This window comes from Lolium rigidum, chromosome 3 (genome assembly GCF_022539505.1).
Source record: "Lolium rigidum isolate FL_2022 chromosome 3, APGP_CSIRO_Lrig_0.1, whole genome shotgun sequence".
Lineage (NCBI taxonomy): Eukaryota > Viridiplantae > Streptophyta > Magnoliopsida > Poales > Poaceae > Lolium > Lolium rigidum.
Genome location: NC_061510.1, coordinates 148384519 through 148390452, shown reverse-complemented (window position 1 = coordinate 148390452; position 5934 = coordinate 148384519).

The following is a 5934-nucleotide window of genomic DNA, read 5'->3' as shown; positions in this document are numbered from 1 at the left end:
ACAACGGAGAGCATGCAAGATCATAAACAACACATATGCAATAACTTGATAATTAACATAACATGGTATTCTCTATCCATCGGATCCCGACAAACACAACATAGAGTATTACGAGATAGATGATCTTGATCATGTTAGGCAGCTCACAAGATCCAACAATGAAGCACAATGAGGAGAAGACAACCATCTAGCTACTGCTATGGACCCATAGTCCAGGGGTGAACTACTCACTCATCACTCCGGAGGCGACCATGGCGGTGTAGAGTCCTTCGGGAGATGAATCCCTCTCCGGCGAGGGTGCCATAGGAGATCTCCCGAATCCCCGAGATGGGATCAGCGGCGGCGGCGTCTCAATAAGGTTTTCCGTATCGTGGTTTTTCGCATCGGGGTTTCGCGACGGAGGCTTTAAGTAGGCGGAAGGGCGAGTCGGGGGCCGACGAGGGGCCCACACCACGGGCGGCGCGGGCCCCCTTGGCCGCGCCGCCTTGTGGTTTGGCCACCTCGTGGACCCACTTCGTATGCTCTTCGGTCTTCCGGAAGGTTCGTGGCGAAATAGGCCCCCGGGTCTTGATTTCGTCCAATTCCGAGAATATTTCGTTACTAGGATTTCGAAACCAAAAACAGCGAGAAAACAGAATCGGCACTTCGGCATCTTGTTAATAGGTTAGTTCCAGAAAATGCACGAATATGACATAAAGTGTGCATAAAACATGTAGGTATCATCAATAATATGGCATAGAATATAAGAAATTATCGATACGTCGGAGACGTATCACTGACTCAACATAAAGTAAAAGAAAGGCCCTTCACAGAGGGAAGCAGGGATTACTCATGTGCTAGAGCTTTTTATTTTGAAAACATGGAAACAATTTTGTCAACGGTAGTAATAATTCATATGTGTTATGCATAAAACCTCCTATAAGTTGCAAGCCTCATGCATCGAATACCAATAGTGCTCGCACCTTGTCCTAATTAGCTTGGATTTCCATGGATTATCATTGCATTACATATGTTTCAACCAAGTGTCACAAAGGGGTACCTCTATGTCACCTCGTACAAAGGTCCAAGGAGATAGATCGCATTTGATTTCTCAATTTTGATAAATCTCATCTTGAGGACATCCATACCGGGACAACATAGAAAACGAGATAATGGACTCCTCTTTAATGCTTAAGCATTCAACAACAGAATAATATACTCATAAGAGATTGAGGATTAATGTCCAAACTGAAACTTCCACCATGATACATGGCTTTGGTTGGCGGCCCAATGTTCTTCTCTAACAATATGCATACTCAAACCATTTAATCATGATAAATCACCCTTACTTCGAGACAAGACGAACATGCATAGCAACTCACATGATATTCAACAAAGGTGTAACAGTTGATGGCGTCCCCAGAAACATGATTACCGCTCAACAAGCAACTTATAAGAAATAAGATACATAAGCGACACATTCATCACCACAATAGTTTTTTAGGCTACTTTCCCATGAGCTATGTATTGCAAAGACAAGGAATGAATTTTTAAAGGTAGCACGCAAGCAATTTACTTTGGAATGGCAGAGAAATACCACATAGTAGGTATATATATATGGTGGACACAAATGGCATGGGTTTTGGCTCAAGGTTTTGGATGCACGAGAAGCATTCCCTCTCAGTACAAGGCTTTGGCTAGCAAGGTTGTTTGAAGCAAACACAAGTATGAACCGGTACAACAAAACTTATATAAGAACATATTGCAAGCATTATAAGACTCTACAATGTCTCCTTGTTGTTCAAACACTTTTACCAGAAAATATCTAGACTTTTAGAGAGACCAATCATGCAAACCAAATTTCAACAAGCTCTATGGTAGTTCTTCATAAATAGGTTTAAACTACATGATGCAAGAGCTTAAACATGATCTACTTGAGAACTCAAAACAATTGCCAAGTATCAAATTATTCAAGACCATATACCAATTACCACATGAAGCATTTTCTGTTTCCAACCAAATAGCAATGAACGAAGCGATTTTCAACCTTTGCCATGAACATTAAAAGTAAAGCTAAGAACACCAGTGTTCATATGAAACCGCGGAGCGTGTCTTTCTCCCACACAAGGAATGCTAGGATCCGAATTTATTCAAACACATATAAAAATAAAAACATCCAAACGCTCCAATTAAATCACATAAGATGTGACGGAATAAAAATATAGTTTCACTAGAGGTGACCTGATAAGTTGTCGATGAAGAATGGGATGCCTTGGGCATCCCCAAGCTTAGATGCTTGAGTCTTCTTGAAATATGCAGGGATGAAGCATGGGGGCATCCCCAAGCTTAGACTTTTCACTCTTCTTGATCATATTATATCATCCTCCTCTCTTGACCCTTGAAAACGTCCTCCACACCAAACTCAAAACAAACTCATTAGAGGGTTAGTGCATAATCAAAAATTCACATGTTCAGAGAGGACACAATCATTCTTAACACCTCTGGACATTACCCAAAGCTACTGAAAGTTAATGGAACAAAGAAATCCATTCAACACAGTAAAAGAGGCAATGTGAAATAAAAGGCAGAATCTGTCAAAACAGAACAGTCCGTAAAGACTAATTTTTTTGAGGAACTTAACATGCTGAGATGAAGAAGCTCAAATTGAATGAAAGTTGCGTACATATCTGAGGATTACTCATGAATTTTCGCAGATTTTTTAGAGTCTCCTACAGAGAGATCTACTCAAATTTGTGACAGCTAGAAATCTGTTTCTGCGTAGAAATCCAAATCTAGTATCAACCTTACTATCAAAGACTTTACTTGGCACGACAATGCAATAAAATAAAGATAAGGAGAGGTTGCTACAGTAATAACAACTTTCAAGACACAAATATAAAACAAAATTGCAGAAATAAAATAATGGGTTGTCTCCCATAAGCGCTTTTCTTTAACGCCTTTCAGCTAGGCGCAGAAAGTGAAAATCAAGTAACATCGAGAGAAGAAGCATCAACATCATAACTTGTTCTAATAATAGAATCAAAAGGTAACTTCATTCTCTTTCTAGGGAAGTGTTCCATACCTTTCTTAAGAGGGAATTGATACTTAATATTTACTTCCTTCATATCAATAATAGCACCAACTGTTCGAAGAAAGGGTCTTCCCAAGATAATAGGACAAGATGCATTGCATTCAATATCCAAGACAACAAAATCAACGGGGACAAGGTTATTATTAACCGTAATGTGAACATTATCAATCCTCCCCAAAGGTTTCTTTATATAATTATCAGCAAGATTAACATCCAAATAACAATTTTTCAATAGTGGCAAGTCAAGCATATCATAGAGTTTCTTTGGCATAACAGAAATACTTGCACCAAGATCACATAAAGCATTACAATCAAAATCATTGACCCTCATTTTAATGATGGGCTCCCAACCATCTTCTAACTTCCTAGGAATAGAAGTTTCAAGTTTTAATTTCTCTTCTCTAGCTTGAATGAGAGCATTTGTAATATGTTTAGTAAAGGCCAAATTTATAGCACTAGCATTAGGACTTCTAGCAAGTTTTTGCAAGAACTTAATAACTTCATAGATATGACAATTATCAAAATAAAAACCATTATGATCTAAAGCAATGGGATTATTGTCCCCAATATTCTGAAAAATTTCAGCACTTTTATCACAAACAGTTTCAGCAGTTTCAGGCAGTTTTGCACGCTTTGTACTAGGAGTAGAAACATTGCCAACACCAATTATTTTACCATTGATAGTAGGAGGTTTAGCATCATGTGAAGTATCAACATTACTAGTGGTGGTAATAGTCCAAACTTTAGCTACATTATTCTCTTTAACTAGTTTTTCTTCTCTTTCCTACCTAGCATGCTATTCAGCCATCAATCTAATATTTTCATTAATTTGAACTTGTATAGCATTTGCTGTAGCAAATGACTTAATATCTTTATCTTCATTAGGCATAACTTTCAATTTTAAAAGATCAACATCAGCAGCAAGACTATCAACCTTAGAAGCAAGAACATCAATTTTACCAAGATTTTCTTCAACAGATTTATTAAAAGCAGTTTGTGTACTAATAAATTCTTTAAGCATGACTTCAAGACCAGAGGGTACACTCCTAACATTGTTGTAAGAATTACCATAAGAATTACCATAACCATTACTATTATTAGAAGGATATGACCTATAGTTGTTACCAGAATTATTTCTATAAGCATTATTGTTGAAATTATTATTTTTAATGAAGTTCACATCAACATGTTCTTCTTGGGAAACCAATGAAGCTAAAGGAACATTATTAGGATCAACATTCGATCTACCATTAACAAGCATAGACATAATAACATCAATCTTATCACTCAAAGAAGAGGTTTCTTCAACGTAATTTACCTTCTTACCTTGAGGAGTCCTTTCAGTGTGCCATTCAGAGTAGTTGATCATCATATTATCAAGAAGCTTTGTTGCAACACCCAAAGTGATGGACATAAAAGTACATCCAGCAGCTGAATCCAATAGGTTCCTCGAAGAAAAATTCAATCCTGCATAAAAGGTTTGGATGATCATCCAAGTAGTTAGTCCATGGGTAGGAAATTCTTTACCAAAGATTTCATTCTTTCCCAAGGTTGAGCAACATGTTCATTATCCAATTGCTTAAAATTCATAATGCTACTTCTCAAAGATATAATTTTAGCAGGAGGATAATATCTTCCAATGAAAGCATCTTTACATTTAGTCCATGAATCAATACTATTCTTAGGCAAAGATAGCAACCAATCTTTAGCTCTTCCTCTTAAGGAGAAAGGAAACAATTTCAGTTTTATAATATCTCCATCTACATCCTTATACTTTTGCATTTCACAAAGTTCAAAAAAATTATTAAGATGGGCAGCAGCATCATCAGTACTAACACCAGAAAATTGCTCTCTCATAACAAGATTTAGTAAAGCAGGTTTAATTTATTAAAATTCTATTGTAGTAGCAGGTGGAGCAATAGGAGTGAATATAAAATCATTATTATTTGTGCTAGTGAAGTCACACAACTTAGTGTTCCTAGGAGTATTCATTTTAATAGTAATAAAGCAAACTGAATTAAATAAAGTAAAACAAGTACCTATTTTTTGTGTGTTTTTGATATAAAGAAAGCAAACAAGACGGAAAATAAAATAAAGCAAGACAATAAACAAAGTAAAGAGTTGGATGTGAGAGACTCCCCTTGCAGCGTGTCTTGATCTCCCCGGCAACGGCGCCAGAAAATAGTCTTGATGGCGCGTGAAGCACACGTCCGTTGGGAACCCCAAGAGGAAGGTGTGATGCGCACAGCAGCAAGTTTTCCCTCAGAATGAAACCAAGGTTATCGAACCAGTAGGAGATGAAGGCCACGTGAAGGTTGTTGGTGGAGGAGTGTAGTGCGGCGCAACACCAGGGATTCCGGCGCCAACGTGGAACCTGCACAACACAATCAAAATACTTTGCCCCAACTTAACAGTGAGGTTGTCAATCTCACCGGCTTGCTGTAAACAAAGGATTAAACGTATGGTGTGGATAATGATGTTTGTTTGCGAAGAACAACAGAGAACATAGTTTGCAGTAGATTATATTTCAGATGTAAAAGAATGGACCGGGGTCCACAGTTCACTAGTGGTGTCTCTCCAATAAGATAAATAGCATGTTGGGTGAACAAATTACAGTTGGGAAATTGAAAAATAGAGAGGGCATAACAATGCACATACATATCATGATGACTACTATGAGATTTACTTAGGGCATTACGACAAAGTACATAGACCGCTATCCAGCATGCATCTATGCCTAAAAAGTCCACCTTCGAGTTAGCATCCGCACCCCTTCCAGGTATTAAGTTGCAAACAACGTACAATTGCATTAAGTATGGTGCGTAATGTAATCAACACAAATATCCTTAGACAAAGCATTGATG